The 24,572-nt window shown below is 40.1% G+C and overlaps 2 protein-coding genes across 7 annotated transcripts in view; one reads left to right on the top strand and one right to left on the bottom strand.

Moving 5' to 3' along the window:
• Positions 1–17,075, bottom strand: part of SH3D19 (SH3 domain containing 19) — a 116,562-nt gene extending 99,487 nt beyond the window's left edge. For both annotated transcript variants that reach the window (XM_068137298.1, XM_068137297.1), the window contains exons 1-2: positions 16,985–17,075; positions 16,292–16,371 (exon numbers count right to left, since the gene is read on the bottom strand). The gene's annotated coding sequence lies outside the window, so the exon portion shown is untranslated. The remainder of the gene's footprint in view (positions 1–16,291; positions 16,372–16,984) is intronic.
• Positions 16,793–24,572, top strand: part of FHIP1A (FHF complex subunit HOOK interacting protein 1A) — a 104,946-nt gene continuing 97,166 nt past the window's right edge. For 3 of the 5 annotated variants that reach the window (XM_068137304.1, XM_068137302.1, XM_068137303.1), the window contains exons 1-2: positions 16,793–17,110; positions 17,412–17,488. The gene's annotated coding sequence lies outside the window, so the exon portion shown is untranslated. Of the gene's footprint in view, positions 17,111–17,411; positions 17,501–24,572 lie in introns of all 5 variants that reach the window. The other 2 variants (XM_068137305.1, XM_068137306.1) reach the window with 2 other exon arrangements.

Genomic DNA, 24,572 nt, shown 5'->3' with positions numbered 1-24,572 from the left:
AGCTTTCTGAGCCTTAGATATAATATACTGCTCACAGAATACATCACATTCAATTCTTTTATGACAGACAGTATAACTTCATGTTTGTGTGTGATTGAGAGCTACACCAAAATGTGTTCCTCAAGTGCTGCTTTGTATTGAGCAATTTTTCTCTTTACACTGCAATAAATTTAGTACTGTGTGTATAGTGTCCACAAAATATCATTTATAAAAAAACTGTATTGGAGATTCACCACTACTTGAAGGTTGTACTAGATTCCATGCATATTCAGGATAAGACTTTTTCAGTCAAGCCAACAGGAAAAGAAATGGTAGCTTAATAGATATAAATAGAAATAGTACAGAGTACAGGTAATTAAACAAAGCAGGAAAATTAAGGCAGGAGATTATTTCAACACAAAACTTGATCTGGGGTGAGAGAGGTTAGAGAACCAGGCAGCTGAAGGGGAAAGTAACTTTGGTATCTCTTAAATTCTTATTCTTAATTGGATCTGACCATGACCTCCACTGTTTTGCAAGAGTGGGAGTGGGTATCCTGTTCCTCCTATTATCTGCTTCTCCCTACTAAAACAGAATATTAGTAAGAAAAAAGTGCTGTGAGGAACTATGTCTAGTGAAATAAAGTGATGAATGACCTAAAGTACCTAGGCTAAGGAATTTATTAGTGCAATTATACTGACACAAAGAGCTTCCAACTCAGAAAGGGCCCTTTAGATGCATCATTCCTACAGTTAAGAGCAAATATGGGAAAAAAAACCCAACACAAAACAAAGCAACGCCACCAAAACCAACCAACCAAAAAAAAAAAAAAAATAGAGAGGGAGAAAATAGGAAATAAAATGCATGTAGAAATTTAACACATCCAAGTGCCATGTTCTACACATTGGCCACAACAACCCCATGCAGCACTACAGGCTGGGGTCAGAGTGGCTGGAGAGCAGCCAGGCAGAAAGGGACCTGGAGGTACTGGTTAACAGTAGGCTGAACATGAGCCTGCAGTGTTCCCAGGCAGCCAAGATGGCCAATGGCCTCCTGGCCCGTATCAGGAACAGTGTGGCCAGCAGGAGCAGGGTCATTCTGCCCCTGTACTCAGCACCTTGAGTCCTGTGTCCAGTTCTGGGCCCCTCAGTTTAGGAAGGATGTTGACTTGCTGGAACGAGTCCAGAGAAGGGCAACGAAGTTGGTGAGGGGTTTGGAGCACAAGCCCTATGAGGAGAGGCTGAGGGAGCTGGGGTTGTTTAGCCTGGAGAAGAGGAGGTTCATGGGAGACCTTCTTGCTCTCTACAACTATCTGATGGGATAGCCAGGCAGGGGCTGGTCTCTTCTCCTAGGCAACCAGCACCAGAACAAGAGGACACAGTCTCAAGCTGCACCAGGAGAGGTTTAGGTTGGATGTTAAGAACAAATTCTTCATAGAGAGAGTGATTGGCCATTGGGATGGGCTGCCTAGGGAGGTGGTGGAGTCACCATCACTGGAGGTGTTTAGGAGGAGGCTTGATGGGGTGCTTGGTGCCATGGTTTAGTTGATTAGATGGTGTTGGATGATGTGTTGGACGCGTTGATCTTGAAGGTCTCTTCCAACCTGGTCTGGTCTATTCTATTCTATTCTATTCTATTCTATTCTATTCTATTCTATTCTATTCTATTCTATTCTATTCTATTCTATTCTATAAAGAAAATAAAGGAAAATTAAATGGCATTTCACAAGGGGTGGCAGAAGCAGGTAATTAACTCTGCATCTATTAGGCTCTATCCTTGATAGTTCAATGATGCTACCCAAGGTCTTCACTGGCAAGGAACAGGGAAAACTACATTTGGGTTCTCTAGGCACTTTTTGGTTCAGCATAGCGGGATTCTGGATATAACTAAATCACTTGGGCACTATGATAAAATAAATACACAGACTCTAACTAATTCCTAGTAAACAGAGCAACAGGAAAGGAAGATAAGCAAAAGCAGTTATTTATACTCCCACATTTTGACACTAAGGTTGATTTAGTTTTCTATGCCTTTTCCTCTTATGAGTAACTTAGATGCACAAGGAAGACAGGTTCTTTTCTAGGGATTAGGATCACTCCATTTCTAAAACATTGAGGGCAACTTATTTTGTTTTAAAAAAACTTATCAGTTTGGGACACTTATTGTCTCAAAAGCAGAGCCAGACCAGACAGGTGAAAAGTATGCAAATAAATATAGACCTCTTAGAGATGCAATGGTAAAAAACAACTAAACAGTGGCATTTCGAGAACAGACATGGATCATATTTGAAATTCAGCAACATAAATAGCCTCTCACACAGCCCTGCTGCAGCCATGTCTGGAATACAGTGCACTGGCATTTCCAACCATTTAGGAAGAATGTAGGAGAAATGTCATCGTGAATGGTATTATGTAAATTAAACTGTGTAAAAGTTCCTGGGGACAAAAAAATACAACAGTTTGTACAAGATGGACATTTTTAGCATCTCCATGTGAAGGAATCGTTTCATTTGTTACAGCAGCTCAAAACCTGTGTTGACTGCTACAGGATCTGGTTTGGTTTACAGTTCAGTTCACTATCTTAAATCAACAGTTAAATGAATTTTTGCAAACTGCAGCTAACCTAGCTTTTGCTAGCTGCATGGCTCTGCATACATGGTCTATTTGTGCGTATTCCTGACATAGTGCCACCCAACAGAAAATTATGTTTTCTGTTTGCTACTCTAGCTTTCACTCTTTACCCTTGTTGATAAATCTGGGTATTTCAGCTGCATGTGTTAGGTGTCAAAGACTGCTGCACTGCAGCATTTGCTAGGTTTGCACACAGCACTGATCGGTACTCCAGGGACCTTGGGGTTTCTGCTACAATAAATAAGCTACAGAAGAGGACCTTATGCTGCTTACATCATGTGTCAGGCAGGCTTACTTTCTTTTGCATTCCAGCTTAAAGATATTTCATCAGCATCCCTGTTCTTTAAAAATACTTTTATTATCATAGAATCATAGAATGGTTTGGGTTGGAAGGGGCTTTAAAGATCTAGTTCCAACCCCTCTGCCATGGGCAGGGACACCTCACACTTGACCAGGTTGCTCAAGGACCCATCCAATTTGGCCTTGAAAACCTCCAGGGATCAGGCATCCACAACTTCCCTGGGCAACCTGTTCTAGTGTCTCACCACCCTCATTGTAAAGAACCTTTTCCTAATGTCCAGTCTAAATCTAGCCTCTTCCAGCTCAAATCATTTCCCTCTCGTCTTATTTTATTTCCATATTGTCACTTATAAGTTCAGTGTATGGTTTTAAGCCACACCTCTCATGTTACTCTTGCTTGCACTGCCTGCTGCAGAAATACCCCAGAAAAGGAGGTATCCTCTTAAGCAGTGCTTAGTTCACGTACCCAAGATGTTTCTGATCCAACTTCTTTCTGAGCTCCTGCTTTACACTGGTTTATGATCTCCCATTCTTTCTCAACCTCCTACTCATAGTAAATTTTACTTGTAATATTCCTAAATGGGATATAACTATATTCAGAGCCTCCTAATATATATGACACTTTGGTTTATTACAACATAGGCACTGTTGCCTTCTTGGCAGAGCTAATTTACACTTCTAACTGCAGATTCTCTTTAGAAGACAAAGATGCCTTATGGCTGAACATCCTGGAAAATATTCCTGCAAGAAGTTTTGTCCCTTGTTATAATATTAATCTACATTAACAAAAAAAATATTAAAAAGCTGTAGAGATTCTCTGGAACAATGTTGCTAACATGATCAGAAGTCAGCACCTGATTTAGTTTAATCAATCATGACTGTACAATAGATTTTTAATTTAGTAAGAGCAAGCTGTTTAATTTTTAACAATCCTCCTTCCTCTCCATCTTCCAGCAAACCCAGGAGTGCATGATGGGAAAATATTCAAAGGAAACCACATATTAAAAAATTTGAACTTCTTTTCAGTTATTGAGCTTCTCTGGCCAATCAGACCTCTTCTAGTCACCTGAATTAATCAATTTCCTTTGTTTTGGACTTTATTTTTTCACATTGTTTTTAAATAGTAGATATTGTTTACACAGAAAACAGTATCATTCTGAAGCCCTTACAATATTTTATCTGATGGCCACTGTCAGGACATCACCTAGGGGTTAGAAGTTAACACCTACAAGAAATCAAATCTCTGTTAAACCTGGAGTATTCTTCTTAGCTTGTGTGTGCTAAAAGTGAAGGCAGAAATGGATCTCAAGCTTGCTCTTATTTAATTTTCTGAATGCAAGCATGCAAAATTACCCAAGGATGAGGAATAATACACATATACAGTGCCATTCCCATCCTCTTCAACATGAGCTTTGGCTGTGAAAGGTCTTGATGCTGTACAACTTGAGCAGAAGTGCTTACAGGCAGACAAATCCTGTTCATAGCGCTCCAGAAGGCACATCTGCTAAATTTCAATCATCCCCATATTCAGAAACAGATGTTAAAATAGTGATTTATATAATAACTATGTAGCATATTCTAACCCTGCAAAAGCAAAACAAGAAAAAATCTTAATAAAATGTAACCCATTTGTGAACCACTGTGTATGGCTATACATGGGGCTCTACTTTTGCAACAGAGTCTGATTCTATTCCATGACCAATCATTTACTTGATTTCCTAGACAGCTTATCCTTTTGTTTTCTGGCATAAAAGACTCAATATTCCCCGTGAAAATCCAGTTCAAAATAACATTAATATAGATAGTCAGGGCGAGCTGCATAATGGTAAATTACATGTTAGGGTACTACAATATGCACAGTATTAATGATCAGAATGTCTGTGATATATTTGAGATACCAGGCTAGTAGGTGCCTGCAAGTAAAATAGTAGCCTTTTCCTTTGTCCTTTTCAATCATATCCTCCTGGTGGAGCACGATGTTCTGTCACACATTCCCAGAAACTCCTCCAATACAATTTACTTCAGTGGAAGCAATGCAGAAAGCTAGTTATGGAAACTGTAGTTTATACATATGGCCATTAAGTGGCAGCCTAGTAACAAACTAAAAAAGGTACTTGGTGCTCCACCAAGTGGGTATTTCCTAATGATTTAACATTGCAACAGAGTTTCTAAACACTAGAGAGAAAAATGAATGAGGCATGACTAGTCCCTGGAGGAAGAAAAAAAAAAAAAATCTACCCCTAATAAAAGCTCAGTACTAAGTGGAGGGCGAGGAAAGAGGTTGAATATTAGATGGCAAAGGAGGTCAGAGTACATGCCCGCATAAGCAAAACTGATCAAAGAATAAGAAACAAAGGACTTGATTTATGTCTTAAAAATCCATTGCTTTTTCTTCCCTTTGATACAGGCAGTTAGTACTTCCATCACCTATGGAAGCTAGTGGGCAGGATTACATCAATAAAATCTAATTTTCAGTTAAATGCTTTCACAGACTTTGAATTGATAAAAATACAGCTCAAAAAGCTTCCAAATGTTCAATCAGTACCGCAAGTCTAAAATGTCAAAGAACAATGTATCATTGTTCTGTTATTTGTCATAAAGGGTTACATGTGAAACAAGAACAGTTAGATCTCTCTGCATTAAGCTTTATTTTTATGTGGAATTAACTGGATTTAGCAGTTTCAAGCACATTTGAAACAGTATGTAAAAAAATCACTGAAAATGAGCTTTCTTTGCATTTATGTAAATGAAAATCAGGATTAACTCCACTAATGCTGGCGTAGTTTTAACAGCATGAAATTTGTATAAAAAACCCCAAACCATTAGTCACAGCAAATTTTAAGTAAGTTACTTCTCAGTGCTACTAAATTACACAGCTCATCCTTAAACACAGCATTATGAACATATGGAGGCCACATATAATTTGACTTCAAATAGCTGCAATTATCAAATTTCACTACTACACAATAAATACCTTCATCTGACAATTCCTCATTTTCCTATCTGTGATGTCCACATATTACTGATGTTCTTCACAGGCCAGAACTGAGGAAAGTCCAGAGATAAATGCCAACCAATTAGTAATCAAACCTACCCTGCACTATATTTTCATATGAATAACTTTTACTGCATCGAGCCTAAAAATTACCTATCAGAATGAGGTATAATTTGAAAAATTAAAAACACCCTCATACAAAGCTGAAGCAGCCTTTGCTGCATACTCATGTTCCTTCAAATTACCACAAATCCTTTTTGCCCACATACCTATCTGAATTACTTGGCTGACACTCAGTGCTTATAGTAGAGAACTGGTTTCCAAAGCTGTAACAATTACTCAAAATAGTCCATATTCTACTCCTTCTGCACCTGCTGCTTGCCATAAATGGATGTTTCTGAAGGTGAAAGAGGGAACCTCCAACCTTCTTGGCTTCCTCCTGGATATCAAATCTAACTCACCATCTTCTTTCTTTCAACTTGCTGCCTCACTACCACTTAGCCTGTTGATACTTTCCTCGTTTTAATGTGAAGAGGTGGAAGTGAAATGCTCTAAAATGGCTTACACAGATGTGTCTCTCCAACCTGATATTGCATCTTCTGCAATAACTAATAGCAAATACTTGCAGGACCAGGATGAAAATAGCTTAATTAACTTCCCCCTTCAGCAGTAAGCAGTTCAGAAACTTTCTGAGCCAAACAAAGTGGTGGCAGTACTTTTTTCAGTATCAATTATAGTCAGTGGGCCTTGTCCTCTATTTTATTTACTCCCTCTTAAACCTATTTTAACTGTTGCCTCACAACAGCTCTGTGGCAATGATCAGTGATCTCACAAGGCATTCTGGCACCTCTTCCTAGGTTTCAATTGCAATCTCTCACTCTACCTCTTGCTTACGCACAGCTTTAAACCTGCAATCAGATCATTTCATTGACAGCCCTCTAGTGCTTATGTTAAGGGAATAATGATACCATATACTCTACTGACTAAAATTAAGGGAATAAGCATTAAAAGGCCCTGACAGCTACTGATGGAACGCAACTCTCTGTAAAAAGACCTGGAGGACAACAGTTGAATTACAGTTAGCAGCCTGTCCTTGTTTTCTGTTGAAGGTGCAGAGTGGTAGGGCAAAAGGCAATGTATGCAAGTCAGAGGATAGAAAATTTCAACGAGGTATCGGGAACAATTTTGTTACCATGAAGGCAGTTCAATACTAGAACAAGGGCCCAGAGCGGTTGAAGGTGTACTGCAAAAAGTCCTAAGCAACCTGATTTATTTGGTCCTGTTCTGGTCAGGGGCTTGACCTACATGGCCCCTGGAGACCTCTTTCAACCTGAAGGATTTTGTTTCCGAGTCTCTAATTGCTATGATTAGGCCCAAAGACATGTCTTCGCAAGAACCAGAAGGAGACAGGGAACTAGGAACCTTCCCAGAAGAATGCAATTTCTGTCAGAAAGTTTTCTTTGGAACAGATTAACTACATAAATTCTTTTTTCTGAAGGACTCAATAAAGAATAGTTTCACAGAATCTGATCTTGTCACTTGAGACAACCACATACTATACAACTACAGCACTTCAGCAGCGAGTCATCTTCAGAAGAAGTCTATCAACTTCAAGTTTGTTTTCCTTCCAATTTTAATATTTATTTATTAGCATGTATTTCTGGCTATGGTTGCAACCCTGATACGCAACTTTCATTTGAGTTTCTAGATTCCAATAAAGGAAGTGAAACATTTCGGTTCATTCTGCCACATGTTTTCTACAGTTGTATACTACTTTCCCAGATTATTGTCATGGAATTGGCAAGTTACGTGTGTCTGGCTGATCAAGTATTTTGTGTATTGTTAAATATTGTAAGAGAGCATTCATTAATTTATCAGATAGGAATACCAAGTTAGGAATACCCATATAAGAATATCTACTTTATGACTGCTCTCCCAGGATTATGGGGACATTTATGGAGTTTGAATCCCAAGACATTATTAGACCATTTTGTCTTACATTCTGTGCATCACAGTTATCCAATATATTTATTGTTTAGCTTATCAAAACAAGACAGAGAGCTGCCTTGAATGCAGCATGTATGGTCATAAGTGTGTTATCCAGTCCCATTCACACACACATGCACACAAAGAATTATGTGCATATATGTAAATATATATATACACATGTATATTATCCATATACATATAGAGAACAACATATCCTGGAGCTATGAATAATGAACTAAAAGGAATAGACTTAGAGGCTTAGGTTCTCAACTACGCCACAGATTTTCTTTTTAATAAGACACAAACTGATACCATATTAACTTTTTTTAATATGATGGGATTCCTACTTATATGAATAATGCAGAATAGATGCCAGAGGAATTTAGGCTTTAATACCAGTTAGCCTCATCATTTGGCAAGGTAGATATTTCCCACAGGTCATACAATTCTACATATTTATTCCTAGTGCTTCCACTAATCTCTGCTCTGGAAAGCTGAGCTCCTTTACCAGAGCTTCTCCCCCCATCTGATGCAGATAACTCCAGCAATAAGCCTCTAGTGACTGGAACAGATGTTGCTGTTTATTTAATTTATTTATTTTCCTAATGCACAGCTGCCAGGGCCAAAAACAAAAGAATGAATTTCATCAGGATTGCAATTGCCAGTGAATACATGTTAAAGGACAGAGTCCCTAGAAATTATTAATTTATTTTTTTTTTTAAAGAAGGGTGTCAAGCTTGAACTTGAGCAAATAATTTCTTACAATAAAGAATCTGAAGACACTAGTATCTAGCAGTTTACATTCTGTAAATAAAGTTCTTGGATTTGCAAACTAAAACTGATTTCTGAGAGACAAGAGTGTATAACCCATGCTGTACAGTCAGGTCATATTTCTTGAACTGTAACAGCCCATGATTCGAATTAGCAACATTTCATTATATTATACAGTCTATTTAGGACACTAACTACATTGTTTTATTTCCTTTTGCATAGATTGACAGCAATCCCATGCAATTCTCTCTTAATGCAAGTAGTGCAGCAGTGTGCCCAGGTGGCCAAGAAGGCCAATGGCATCCTGGCCTGCATTAGGAACAGTGTGGCCAGCAGGAGCAGGGAAGTCATTGTGCCCCTGTACTCTGCATTGGTTAGGCTGCACCTTGAGTACTGTGTCCAGTTCTGGGCCCCTCAGTTTAAGAATGACATTGAAACACTTGAACGTGTCCAGAGAAGGGCAACAAGGCTGGGGAGAGGCCTTGAACACAAGCCCTATGAGGAGAGGCTGAGGGAGCTGGGATTGTTTAGCCTGGAGAAGAGGAGGCTCAGGGGTGACCTCACTGCCCTCTGCAAATACCTGAAAGGTGGTTGTACCCGGGAAGGGGTTGGTCTCTTCTCCCCGGCAGCCAGCACCAGAACAAGAGGACACAGTCTCAAGCTGCGCCAGGGGAGGTTTAGACTCGAGGTGAGGAGAAAGTTCTTCACCGAGCGAGTCGTTTGTCATTGGAATGGGCTGCCCAGGAGGGTGGTGGAGTCACCGTCCCTGGAGGCGTTCAAGAGGAGATTGGATGTGGCACTTGGTGCCATGGTCTAGTCATGGGGTCTGTGCTAATAGGTTGGACTCGATGATCCTCGAGGTCTCTTCCAACCTTAGTTATACTCTGATACTGTGAAAATATTATGGAATCTCATTCTGGGGACAGAAATATAAGGAAGAATAGGAGAAGTGAATGAACTCAACACAAATACCATTTATAAGGCAGTTGAAAGACAAATTCCCTTAAATGATGACTATTTCTTGTTCTCTATTCTGCCTTCAGCAAGAGAGTTAATGGCCAGATACTAAACAGCGGTGGCCCTGTCTAACTTTCAGCTGCTAAAGTGAAATTCAAACCTGCTTTACAAGTCCTTCAGAGTGCAAGAGGAAAAGTCAGCCCCTTACCAAGGCCATCCAAGAAGTCTCTAGTGATCAGGAAGCTGCTTAGATCTAGCTATGCAATACAGAATTAACTGCAATCCTGACTTCTCTGGAAATACAGTGTATGAAATAGAGCTACAAAAACTTATATCTAGTTAACACCCAGAATCTAGAAACAGAAAGAACTGAAAGATGTTTTCTTCAGACCACATCTGCTGAGGACCTGCTGTTGGCTCTAGAAATGGTTTATAAGTAGCTCATTTGACTACAAAATAAAAGAGCAGGGTTTAATTTTAAGTCAGCCACTGAAATTCAAAGTCACCTTTCCTTCCTTGCATCAATGCTTCTTACCCATAAGTTTACACAAAATGGGAAACTAGGGAGTCATTTGAATCTGGAGTACTGTGCTGCAGGAACAAGCTCTCAAAGGGAGGGAAAGAGACCTGGAGCCCGGTCTTTGATCCTAATGCCGTCTATGCAGTTCATCCACTATTTTTTAAATGCAAAGGGTCATGAGAACTTCACACCTGCCAGACACTTTTGAATACATTCCAATAGGATTTTTTTTAAAAGCAGGTAGACACTTACCAGTGCTGATATTTAACCCCCTATCTCCAATGGCCATTGATTTCTGATTCAGCAAATTTCTAAGCATTGCAGTAAAACTTCCCATCAAATACCTTGCAGAACAAGGAGGGCGCTTTATGTCTGTGGTTTTGCTGGAACCATACTGGAGGTTTTGCCCTGACCTCACTCTCTTGCTGAGAGTCTCTGCAACTGCCAACTCTGAGAGTTTGAGGTAATTAATGTCACACAAAGATAAGTGCCCAGGTTTTTTCTTGCACTGATTATTTATCTGGCATAAATAAATCATTGACAAAAAATGAGAAACAAATTTTCAAAATATTTAAGTAAAAACTTCTCTCAAAATTTTTATACTTATAACTTTTAACAGTTAGCCATCAACTCTGAAGAGATGTTAAGCTATGAAGTAAACCATAACAACAACAGAGTTTCCAGGAAATAAAACTCTTTCTGTACATTGTGTGCAGGGAATGCAAAGCAGAGATTTGCTCCTTTGCAAGTCTTATTTCACTAATTTTCTCTATAGAAAGTAACACCTACTGACTTCACAAAGTATCTGACTATGGTGAAGAATCACTTTATTTCAGACTTAAGCAGGAAACAAAAATGCACATGCAGAGTAACAAAACACTCTTGAGAATTACTCTCTGATTCCGCATAGGTTTTTTTGCCTAATAGCTGAATGGTTCATCTCCTGTCTAGTATTGGCACATTCATAGAGGAAATCAGTATTCATATACTCACACACAAATGATACTAAGTATTTCCTTGTATTTTAAGTAGTGTAAGAGAGACATGCAGACTTATATGCTCTTTTGTTGCCTGTTTTGTCTTGCATTTTCCCAGGCGTGCAGCTGGGCAACAGTACTATTCAGAGATCAGTGGGCTTGTATAGCATGACATTTTATTTTTTCCTCTCTCAGTAACAACTGCCAGCAGGTGAACATTCATAGTAGTTCAGGGGGAAGAAAAAAAAAAAGGCATTCGAATATGTCTGATTTCACATCTGGCAGATATGCTTCACACAACACAGACTGCAGGATATTCCTGTATAGCGGGTTACCTATTTCCCATTGCTAGTAGCTTGGGGATTAGAGAGTCTACCAAAAAAGGTGGTCTGTCAGGAGCACAAAGCAGATTTTATGAAAGCAGACTGAAGTGCAACTCTGAAAGGGCAACATAATGTTGAAAACTAAGCGAGATGTTACAAAAGCAGTGAGAATACCTTGTAGGCATTAATAAGCAAGTGCGTCTCTGAGGAATTTACATCGATTGCATTGCAATTAGCTGGGAGGAGGTCTTGCATCTCAGCCAGTGTTCACTACTGCTATTGTAGTCTACCAAAGTTTTCCCTACTGGTGAACTATAAATATTCTGTTTTTTGTGTTTTTTGATTGTTTGCTTTTATCTGACATAATTACATGATTAAATCCAGGCTAAGCAACCCCAGCTCCCTCAGCCTCTCCTCATAGGGCTTGTGCTCCAAACCCCTCACCAACTTCATTGCCCTTCTCTGGACATGCTCCAGCAAGTCAACATCCTTCCTAAACTGAGGGGCCCAGAACTAGACACAGTACTCAAGGTGTGGCCTAGCCAGTGCAGCATACAGGGGGAGAATCACCTCCCTGCTCCTGCTGGCCACACTGTTCCTGATGCAGGCCAGGATGCCATTGGCCCTCTTGGCTGCCTGGGCACACTGCAGGCTCATGTTCAGTCTACTGTCAACCACTACCCCCATCACTAATCCTTGGGGCACACCACTAGTGACTGGCCACCAGCTGGACACATCTCCACTCTCCACCATTCACCGCCACTCTCTGGGCTCGGCCCTCCAGCCAGTTCTGTTTGCTTGAATGCCTTGTTTGCTATAATCACAGTTTGTATACCCAGAAAAGCAGAATAAGCTAACTTTCATTAAGAAGTCTGTTATGTTGTTGGCCAAAGCTCCCACTGGACCTTGGAGTGTAACTCATAACTAGAAAAGGAAGACAGAGCCATTAAAGAATCTACTGCTACTCATCCTCTAGGGATATATTTTCTAAAATATCCTTCAGCTGTAAGCTTAACGTAAGTGATTCGCCAGGGTCCAGACATAAATCTTTGCTGGCAGGAATGGTTCAGCAAATCCAAAGGAAACCTGAGAGACTGAAAAATTTTCTAGCCTGCAACAGCACCAGTGCACAAAGAAGAAAGTATGTTTTGACTTGTTTCTGTGAGAAGGGAGGCTTTGTTATTTCCCTTTCCTTTTCAAAACTTATCAGTAGCCCTCCTTCTCATGCAGCCCCAGGATTTACAGCACAAATCCAGGCTTCAGCTTTGTGTTTTCAAAGCATAAAGAGAAAAAAGAGAGTATGTGAAGAAGACAATGGTAGGTTCTTAGATAATGCATGTGCTTTAGACACATACTCTCAAGAAAAAGTACTCACAGACAATAGGATAGAGCATGTTTCTAGATGCCTATCTATTAAAAAACATCTTTGGAATCATACTTTCAGCTTCATATATTCTTTATGCTAATTTATGGTGCCCTGGATCACTCCTGCCCTCATGCTGCTCCCTTTGTTGTGCCAGGGTATGATTTATGTGGTAGCAGGTGAACCAGATCAAAGAACTGATCAGTTCAAGTAATTATAATCTGGATCAGATAACTGATCTCATTTATTAAACCGCTGCATAGATTTTCTTTGACTGCAACGGGAATGATGAAAGTTTAAGGAAGGATAGAATGGGTGGAGGAAATCATGATTACTTCTTTTGATAGTGCTGACCTGTGCCTTTTTACAGCATAGGAGAAATTACAGACTCTAAGTAGGCTGACTTTTCGCGCCGAACGAATGAACTTATTCTCAAAATTAGTGTCAGGCCCTTGCGATGGATCATAGATAACCAAATCTTGTTTTAAAGAGGAAAAATACTTTTGTTAAAAGGGTACTGAACTTATTTTGGTTTGTTTCATAAATCATTGATTTTTACAGTGGTCCCAAGTGAGTCTTTTTAACAAAATCCTGTTACATAACTTCTCTAACAAACTTTCCCTTTGTTTAAAGGGCTGTCTTGAAACAGGTAAACCAACAAATGAAATAATTTTGTCTCTATTCATCAAAGTACAGATACTCAAAGGGAACATAGCAATTTTCAATCTGTATAAATATTTTTATTAGTTACCAGCCTAGCCAAGTGTCTGGATTCTATCCATGTGAATATAACATGAAGCTTTCACATTCTAATGATTTCAAATGGTACTACATTGTAAACTGTGTGTTGAAGCAAGGATAAAAAAAAGCTTGGGGTCATCTTTGACCATTAAAGGATCACTGCGGTTTATACCATTCAGATGAAATACAATTTAGGCAGGAGTAATGATTTTCTATAAGCATTTAAAGTAGAGCATTTTTCTTTCTTAACAGGAAGAGTTTAAGCCATGTATAGAGAAAAGCAGACTTTCTTATTTTCCTCTCTCTCACATAATGTGTGAAATCAAGGCTGTAACATAGCATATTAAAAATTTCTGTATTCCTTTGCATTGTTACACAGGACATGCTTATCTTCTAATACCTTTCCTGGAAACTGGATTTCTTGCTAAGAAGCAAGTGTAGTATAGGTTTGTTTTACTGAGATGGTATCTAGATCATATCTTAGAAAAATATGTCTTAAATGGGGTAGCTCAGAGGTCACTTAATTTATAGTGAGCTTTCTGGTTTGTTGATTTTTTTAAATTTGTTTAGTTTGTTTGGTATTTAAATGAAGCTATTTCTACCTTATGGATTTTCTATTTGTAGTACGCCTGAACTTGTAATTGGTGAGTGTAGTTAAATCCTTTGCATAAATCACAGTAAACGGACTAATCCTCATACACTTCCACAATATGTAACATGAGAATAATGGTAAGAGTGCTCTTCTAAAAGCTGTCTGATTTACATATGTAGATTTTAGGAAGAAGTTCTATACAGAAAGAGTGATTGCGCTATGGAATGGGTTGCCCGGGGAGGTGGTGGAGTCGCCGTCATTGGAGGTGTTCAGAAGGAGACTTGATGGGGTGCTTGGTGCCATGGGTTAGCTGTTTGGGTGGGTTGGATTGGTTGATGGGTTGGACACGATGATCTTGAAGGTCTCTTCCAACCTGGTTTGGTTTATTCTAATAAAGGTTTATTCTAATTCTATTCTACACTTGGTCATTTTTATCTGCAAGAATAAAGTTTTTCCTGACATGGCAGGCATGCCTCTGGGTCACAGAAAGCAGACTTCACTAGAGGCACTGCACAATTACACTGATGACACAATATCCAAGATTGGCAAATGCTGTTAAATCTCAAAGTTACCTTCTTGCAACTAGCCTGCCAGTTAATTGTTTGGGATAAGCATTACACCTTTTACTCTTACACTTAGATGAAGTATTTCTTAGTAACTAAGAACACCTTCAGAGCAAAGACAGCCAGTAGAGGAGGATTAGTGGAAGCTTCTGATAAGTCATCTTCACAATTTCATCTCTTCTAACTCTCATAGAACAGCTTATCTAACGATTAAGAGATAGGGATATAAAAGGACAGCTATCTTGGATTCAACCTAATTATCACAGTAAAAAAATAATGGAGTGTTTTTCAAATGCTTAAAGCAGCATAGAAAAAAGTGAAATAGATTATATCAGCATTTCTAACAGCCACTGTTTCAGAGGCTCACTCCTTAATGATCTGCTTACGATGAAATGTTTCACACAAAGGGCATCTTTCATCTGTGTGCTGGCTGTCAGTCCACATACTTCTGAGACCAAACAATTTAAACATAAGTATCCTCTCAGTTTCTGTTAAAATCCTCTAGACATTTTTACTATGTTCCCAAGTTGGCTTCTGTTCTACTATCCTTAGGCAGTCACTGAATGCCACCCAGCTGTGTACACAGGCTCTATAAGCAGCACATGGAAGCTGCCTCCTGAACATCTACAGTGTAGGAATTCACCTCTCCAATGAAATAGATACACACAGAGGCAGATTCACATTATGAGGGGACTGACATTAATAGCTCTGCTGAGCACTGAAACCATAATATTTACAATAAAGAACTATGTTTAACTAGTATTTCATCTTAAATAACAACAGCATAAGAGGGAGGAATTACAGTCCCTGGAAATAGTAGCTGTGTCTCCTTAAAGCAAAGATTTAGGTTCAATGTGTGTCAAGATATTTTACAAGAACTAGTGATTCTTCCAGTCTAGAAAGAAAAACTGGAGGAATTTGACTCAAGTTAGATTTTTGGATGATAGTTTTGTCCTAGGTTGGGAAAATTTTGGAATATCAAGGCACAAGTTAGTTTATGTAGATCTAGTTAGTTAGCAATCATAGTAAATGATTATTTAATTGCACAGATTATTTGGAAAGAATGCTTCAGAACTCGGAGAATACCATTACACTTGGCAAATTAGATGATACGTTTATTTAAATGAGCTGTTACCCTAATAGGTCAGCATCTTGTCCTGAGTCATTAGCAAAATAACAATCAGTATCCTGTACAGTCTAATTAATTTATCTGAAGCCCTAAAAAAAAAAAGGGGGGGGGGGGGGGGAAGGCAGAATAGCATAGAGAACTATGCTTAACTATTTGCCACAGGAATCTATCACAGTTATAGCAGGGTATTTTAAAATAAGAACTACATAGCTTGTAGCAGTATGGAATTATCTCTACTTCTAATTTGCAACTAGTATAGGCTAGATTTAAAATGGTACTTCTGATTTGCAAGTTTCCCATGTAGGAAAAAAAAATCAGCGGTAGGGAGCTTTCTTGGTTATGCACAAAGGCTATGTCAGTAACCCTCCAAGAGGGCCCAGGCTAAATGGCAAGCAGTGGATTTCCCACACTTGTACTACTTAGACAAAGAAAACAGGCCCCAAAGGCCTGCGTGTGGCTCACTGAGGTCAGAGGACTGCCGCCCCGAGGAGCACCAGCTGTCTGTTCCGAGAGGGCACAGCACCCGTAAGCAGCGGCATCATCTACAGGGAAAAAATGAATAACAACAACACCAAAAATGTTAAAAGCGGATGTGTTGTCCGGTGCCACCTAGTGACTCGCGTAACTGGGGCCACCTTCTTCCAACGGCATTTTGCTTCCAAAATATAGGGCCTGATTTTTTTTGGTTTTTTTTCAACGTTTATTTATTGATTTGTTACAATTATTATTTGCTCCAGGAGCGTTTACTCTCCTGGCCCAGACCTCTTCACCAGAGAACTACACCTGTTACCTCAAAAGGCGGCACCGACGGCCGTCGTTCTCTTCCGCGACCGATCCTCCCTTGGGCGGGCTGCGGGAGAGCGCAGCCCGAGCGGCGCGCGGACAGCCGCCCGCCAGAGGCCGCCGCGGGCCGGGCCGCGCCCCGCCAGGTCGCGGCTCCTCCCCGCCTCTGACTCAGCGACCCGGCCCCCGTCTTACACAAACTCCGCGGCCGGTGTCGATTTGGAGCCGCCCGCCGCGAGGGTGAGGAAGAGAAATGCCCGCCCTAAGGAGACGGAGCCTCTGGGGCACTCGGTGAGGGCGTGCTTGAGGGGATTCCTTCTTCCGGAGGGACTCGGGCCGGTCCCCGCTACCCCGTTGCTGACAGCGACTTACCTGGGCGGCTGCCTCACTCCCCTCCCTCCCGGTGGCGGTCGCTTCGGCAAAGAGGGAGCGGTGACCGCCTCGCCTCGCCTCGCCTCGCCCCGCCCCGTCGAAACTTTCCGCCACCGCCCGTGCCAGGTAGGGGCTGGGTGCCCCGGGGTGGGAGCCGTGAGGGGGTGGTGGCGGGCGCCTCCGTGCCGGGCACAGTCGCCTCCTGCCCGGGGTTGGGCAGTACCCAGCCGCAGAGTTTAGGAGGCGTCTTGCTGCCGCTTCGCCTCGTCGGTGGTGCGGGACGGCGGGCCGGTGTCCCCAGAAGCTGAGCAGCTGCTGTCTGCCTTGGGGCTGTTGAGGGCCGAGGGGAATATATAGGTCACTGGAAGTAATGCCTACCTAATCCCCTTTATCTTTTTGGCTCGGCTTTTCCGCTGCTGGTTTGTAGGGCGACCTGGACAGCATTGATCACAAACTTCTGGGAGAGGACTTATGCTTCGCGGTGGGCTGTGAGTCGGGGAGCAGGTGAGTGCCAAGGTGAGAGCGCGGGATGCGAGCTTTTATTTCAGAGGCGGCCTTTTTCTCACAAGTGCTGGGTATTTCTACCTGCGGCGGTTAGTTGTGTGACCCTGTGCCTGGGTTGTCAGGTTGAGTTGGGTCTGTTGTTTTAACAGGCTAGTAACATTGATTTTTTTTTTTTTAATTATTATTACTATTGTTCATTTTCTTCAGGACGCTCATTGCGTCATTTACCAAATCACTGAAGGCTATTTTGGTAATTTTTAGGCATGCCAAAGGAAAGTAGAGGTCTCTGCAACTTTAGGGCCCTGGTAACTGGAGAAATCTGTGTGCTGATAAAGTGATTGCTGTGTTGCTTTCTCGAGGAGCTGTTAGCAAGGTCATACGAACACGTTCTGTCACCCAGGGTTGTTGGTAGTAACTCAATATGATTTTGAGTTATTTTCCATGGGCAGATCTGGGATTCTAGTTGCATGCAGATGAACACTGCCTATTAGAATGTTGCCTGTAGGGCCAGCCTGCCAGTATAGGACAGTTTGCTAGGTTGGGGCATATTGTTTCTTAGAAATGTCAAGGCATGCTTGGTAGTATTTGGAGATTATTTCAGTCAGATTTCCTCCTCTTCCCTGGGGTGTGATTGGTTTTCTGATTAGCACGTCATACAGCAATAATAAGAAAAATGCCTAATGTGTTATTTATATGTTGCTGTACTATGTCTGGTTGAACCGAAAAAGACCTCAGTATCTGCTAGTGCTGTCTGTGCCTAGATGTTTTATGTTAATCAATGTGAAACTTTGATGCTGTGCAAGAGTTTATAGTTGCATTTTTCATTTGTGCAACAATAGTTTTATTCCTCCATGTAGCTGTAAGAAGGATTTGTAGCCTTGTCTCATTAGTAGTGAAGCGTGATGCTTTTATCTTATTTATGTTTTCAGAGGGAGGTGATAATAAACTGTCCATTCAAAGAAATCTCTCACACACCAATATCATGATTAATAATGTCATTCAGTAGAGGCCGATGTTTCTGAGTAAAGTCAGATTAGTGTTTCCACATTATTCATGTTTTCATACTAATGCTGGGCTGTGTATAAAGAGTCCACCTGATCTGAAACTAATCTAAGCATTAGGACCTAATGCTGTAATTAGTTTCTTCCTCTCTGCTGTGCTTTAATCAACATGGAAGGTCAAAGGGAGAAGGAAAACACAGAAAAACTTGCAGTCTACTTTGTAAAGTATAAATAATTGCAAAGGGCAAGATTCTACCAGTGAGATAGCGGTGTGAGGATGGCAGTTGTGAAACTGATAGAACATCCAGATGCCTTTTACTGTTATCCATCTCAATCAAGACAAATGTTTTCAACAGACTTCTGCTGTTTTAATGTATTTATTGAGCCATGATGATTGATGATATATGCTTCAAAATATAAGTGAATTCTATTAAAATGATAAAAAACATGTTGCAAAAGCCCACAGAGGAAACATAACTTCATTTACATATTTTTCTTCTCTGTTTTTCAACTTCACTTTATCCACATGATGTCTAAACTACATGGTGGTGATGGTAAAAATTTGATTGTCTTCTGTGAGGGTTGTTTTGTGTTCAGTCGGCTTTTCTCCCCTAAAAAGGCCCAGAACTTCATGGGATCCAAAACTAAGAGAACTGAAACTGGAGAAATTGCTGCTGACTTGGTTTTATTTGATTTTGGCATGAAATTGAAGTTTAGAAATCTAGAAATGTATTTTCTTTTCAAAAGATTATACTAATGCATTGATGCCTGTTAAACTTCAGGTTTACAGACTCAGTACCATCTGAAGCAATAATTTCTATGTTAAACTGTTCATTGAAGAGTTATTAAGAATATTTTGACCTACTTCAAGTTTTAAGGCTTTTTAAAAAAGAGAGCTTGCTCACAAATGCTGCTCTCCACCCTTGCATATCTTTATTAGTATACAGATTCTGCTTTTTGACACTTGCAGAAAGTTTCACTGCAAGGGCTTTTCAAATTTTAATTAGGCTCATGGAAATCTTCTTTAATGTTTTAGTTGCATACTTGGTTTTTTAAAAGATGTACATCTTCACATCCTGATATAATGTTGTTGTGATTAGTAGTTTCTCTCACATTTGAGAGAGATGTTCTTTGTACTTTATGGCATGTCTAGAGTACTTGGTGTGTTTGTGGTGTTCATGTGCTGCTGAGAACAAGGCTTCTATTTTATTGCTAAATTATGGTTTACAGACTAGAACTCATAAGATTCTTCTACTCAAACATGCTGACTTGGCAATGTTAGCTTCTGAATCTGATCAGATAGTTATTTAGTGTAAGACTGACTACAACCCAGAAAAAAATAGCATATCCTATCACCCATTGGAGTAAGCCCTCAGGAAAGAGGGCATCAGAGAATACTGTTGCTTTCAGTGTCCTCCTTATAGTGCAGAATTCATAGGGGACCTCTGGAGATCATCTACTCCAACCCTTCTGCTAATGCAGGTTTACTTAGGTCAGGTTGCATAGGAGTGCATCCATGTGCATTTTTAAAGTCTCCAGAGGAGACTCCACAACCTGTCTAGGCATCCTGTTCCAGTGCTCTGTCGTCCTCAAAGTAAAGAAGCTTTTTCTTCTGTTTAGGTGGAACTTTCTTCATTCTAGTTTGTGGCTGTTGCCCTTTGTCCTGTTACTTGGTACCACTGGGAAGAGTCTGTCCCCATTCCTTGTTGCATCCCTACATACTCTGGCAATTGGGAAACTGATGATGGCTTGTTCCTTTTTTCCTTCCTTACTTTTTTTTTTTCCTTTTCTTTTTTTTTCCCCTCACCAAAAAAATGGTCAAATTGTGAGCTAATACTGAATTGCCTACCTGAACAGACCATGACAGTTAATTCTGATCTAATCATGATTAGCATTGTAGAGGACGTTATCTGATTCCATGTGGGGAAATAACATAGGTGGTTTAGTACTAAAATTATTAGGAAAATTCTTGCTGTGTAATTTTTGCCATTTATCTGTGGAGCATAGTAAAACCTCCCTCATCTCCCCTTGCACCTCTAATGTAGTCTTGTTTTGTTTAAACAGTGGCATGCTTTGGAACATGTCTGGTTTTGTTTAAAAAACAGGAGAGGGGGATGTGTGCAAAAAAGCTGTGTGATAGTGAAAACGTGTGCTAGGTTCTTTGCATGAATGTTTCAAAAAGACACCTGTGTCTTCTACTTACAGTTTTTCAGGTTGCATGTATTGCATATTGGTGGAAGTTAGGATTTATTTATATGAATTTCTTTTTGTATATTATGTAGGATAGGGACTCTTCTAGTAGCAGTTTCTTTTGCCTGGTGACTGATACGGTGATGTCAGTGAAAGACGTCACAGCTAGAAGGATTTCCTAAGGTACATTTTGAGGGGGAAAAAATCAAGTCTTTTAGCTATTGACAAGACCTAGAGGCCAGTAAACATTTGAATTTTGATTTAAATGTAACTGTTAGCTCTTTCTGCACTATGCTGAAGGTTTGAACTGCTGAAGAATCAATCCCACGTGCATTCATCAAATCTTTTGTAAAGCCTCAGCTTACCTGAGCAGGAGGGAGGATAGTTTTGTATTTTGGAGCTAGTTTATTTGATATTTAACAGTACAAGTCAAAAATCACCAGATGAAAAAATTGCTGTTGTGTAGCCAGGTCTAAAAAGTAGTGTAGACTTACTAAATTGTGTTAAATCATTTTGATGTGGCAGACTCCTTCCCAAATGCAACAGCTCTTGGGAAGGAGAAGTAATTTGGCTTGCTGCTTCACTACTGTATTGTCATTACAATAAGAGTAGTGTTTCTGTAAGCATATATCTTGAATATTGAAAGGAACCTAAGTAAGAAGGCGCTCCTTTTATAATTACAAGTTGCTGTGGTTTGTTTACCTTCTTATAGTGTTTACCTTGTTATGTGTGCTTTATTAAACACAACTGTATTGTTTCCTCCTTGTACGTTTGTGACATTTTTATACTTTGCTGGTGCCATAAATATTGTAGTACAGTGTCATAAATTCATTATTCGTGTAAGAAGTCCTATGGAGGACAAAATCTCACCTTTTCTTTTGAGGAACTGTTTTGAATTTTGGTGCTGTACTGTGCAGGAAGTGTATCCTCCTAGCCACAGTGAGATGAGGATTTGGTTTTGAGGCAAGGGCTCTGTTCCTTGGAATTACACTGGGTGCTCTCTCCTGTGAGCCTGACCAAGGTACAGCAATGACACATGCTAAGCAGCTAAAGATTTTCCTGCAAACTGTTACTACCTGCAAGAAATGGTGTGTTGTTCCTTGTTTTGCTCTGATACTATTGAATCACCCAAATGTCCTTGGAATGCCCGTAGTGAGGACTAGGACTGTTGGTCATATTGGAACTTGAGATTCCAAGTTTCAAAATAGTAGCAGATTCAACAAGTCTGTTACCCCTTGTGGTGTGTGGTGTTGTGATTTGTGGGGTTTTTTTGGCCATTTGCCAACAAATTTTCAGTACAAGGAAGTGTAGAGCACATAGTCAGCAAGAGGTGTAGCAGGATAATTTCCTTTCTGAATTGCTGACTTGCATGAAAATTAATTATGCTTGCCTGCTTGGAGTGGTTTCAGGTAAACAATAAAAAAGTTCTTTATCAGAACCTTGAAACATTTTTGTAGAATGAGGAGCATGAGAAGTAGAAATACTTCAATTTTTTATTTCCCCCCACCCCTTCCACTTTTAAGAAATTAGCAATGGTGGAACATAAACATGGAGAGCAGAAAATGCTTTGCCCCCATAAAGATTTCTGTTCTTAATGTTTTGATCCCAGCAATGTTAATAACACTGGGAAACATTAACATGAACTGTGTGTCACATGACACAGAGGATTTGTGGATGTCAGTGGTTACATCTGCCTTCGGTGCCATTTCACTGGCATGATTTTTCCGGTGGTAACGTTTGCCAGCAACATGACAGTGGTTAGGGTTCCTGACTTGCTAGTGCTGGTACAGCAGAACACATAGTATTGAGATGGTTTTGCAGAATTTTCTTAGGCCAGATAGAGCTAAATTTGTTTTGCTTGGATGCTAATAAAGTTCTTGGACTGGGAAAAGCTTTATCATGAGAACCTTAACTGGTCTTAAAAAAATATTATTTAGAGAGAAAAAGCTAAGGCAGTTCAGTGAACACTGCATTTATGATGCATGCTATTTGCAAGTTATATCTTGTTACTGGCGTTGTTTTTAGCAACTCACTTGTAGTAGAATGGGTAAATCAGAAATTGTAAATTGCATCTACCACTCAACATTAAGGATGTAGGGGCAAAGGTCAAAGCAACTGATAATGCTCTTTGTTAGATCAATTTCTGTACCTGAGGGAATAGACCGGGACAAAGCAAGTGCCCGTCACGGAAAAGCATCGTTAACAGCCCGCTCTCTGCTGAAGCCAGACCAGCCATCGAAGACCGTGTGGTATTCCTGCCGGCAACCTGCCAGGCCTGGTGCATGAGCGTCCCAAAGCCTCCAATACACTGCAGCAGCACTCCCTACGTGGGTACAACCAGCTGCAATTAATTCATTGCCTCTTTGGTGTAACGGGTTTTGTCGAGTCTCCCCCCACTGTGGTCGAGCACCATTTTGCTCCCAGGGTATTCTCTTTCTGTTATACTCCTCCCAGTTTGCATACACATTGTAAATTTATTCTAACCGTACATCGAGCCTTTTGATAAGTTTTGGCAATTTTCATATTAATAAAAGGTTATTAATATCTTTATTAATATTGCCGTACAGCCTATAAATAAGGTAAATACTGTATCCTTTCACAATGTTATATAACTTCCTCTTGACAATTTAAAATGACAAAGTGATAGTAATTACTTCCACTCCATGGAAGTTCTACTAGCTTGGGAAGTAGGAAGTTCTGTGTAGCTTAAATTCAGTACTTGCTGTGTCACATTGCTGTAGTAGGTACATGTGCAGTAGGTGGAAAGTTGCTGTTTGATTTTTAAAGTAGCAGCAAGTGTGGGTGATAAAATTTTTCTTGTATTGGAAACAGGGCATATTCCATTACTAGCTGTAACATTTTTACTGGTTTTTGATGAACATTTAAAGTAACAATAGCTTACGTTTAAAAGGGACATTAACTTGCCAGCAGCATTTCAGGAGCACTCTGCATTGGACTCAGTGACTGGAGATAACACAACTTAACCAGTTATTATTCAAAAGTATGTTCAAATAGCCTGACATAAACATACTATTTATTTAAATACAGGAATAGTGGTGGCTGTGGCATAAAGGAGTTCAAAAAGCAAGTGATGGCAGAATAAACAAACTTTCCATTCTAAACAATTCTGCCAAAACTCTGTGAATAAAAGGAGAAGCATATTGGTACTGTCTTGGCAGACATGACTGAAATCTGGCAAATAGGGGAGATTTTTCTGGGTAATGGTGTGTTTGGACATCTAGAAGTCATGCAGACCACAGGTTTTTAATCACCTACAAGTGCTGATTAGAGAGTACAGCGGCATATGTGTTCCTACTTAGTTTTTGGAGGACCTTGGTAAAGCTTTCCTGATGCTAAATATGACAAAGGCAACCAGAAGATAGGATCTTCCAAGCTTTGTTATAACCAGAAGAAAAGTTAGCTTGTGTGAGAGTGAGCAAATGAGAGTCTGTGAGGAAGGACTTGTGCTAACATAAAGCAATGGATTTTTAGAAAAGCAATTTCCAGGTCATGAATATTATTCACTAGGTATGTGTTTTTAGAGGAGAAGACAAAAGTTTTAGGAGCAATATTATGCCTTCAGGAAATTGTCAGTAGCAGAAATCAAAACTACTCTTCTGCAAAGGAAAATAGGAAAAGTAGTGAGAGGTTGGCTTAGCTGCTAGGGAGCTCTGTGACATCAAATACAACAAGGAGGGAAAGGGAATCCAGGCTGGATTGTCAAAAGTGAGTATAAAAATAAAGCACAAGCACATATCATTAAAATACAACAGAGAGTAACAGGAAGTCATTATAGAAATGCTAGTTAAAAAGAAAGGGAAGGTTTGCTGCCGTTGAAATATTGGAGTTGTGGGCAGATAATGCAAAGCAGACTGAGGTCTTTTAATATTTTT

This window comes from Melanerpes formicivorus, unplaced genomic scaffold (assembly GCF_026170545.1).
Source record: "Melanerpes formicivorus ecotype bairdi unplaced genomic scaffold, bMelFor1.0.p_v2 SCAF_4, whole genome shotgun sequence".
NCBI classification, from domain to species: Eukaryota; Metazoa; Chordata; class Aves; order Piciformes; family Picidae; genus Melanerpes; species Melanerpes formicivorus.
Note: the sequence above shows the minus strand (reverse complement) of the source record. Positions and strands in the feature narration are given on the sequence as shown.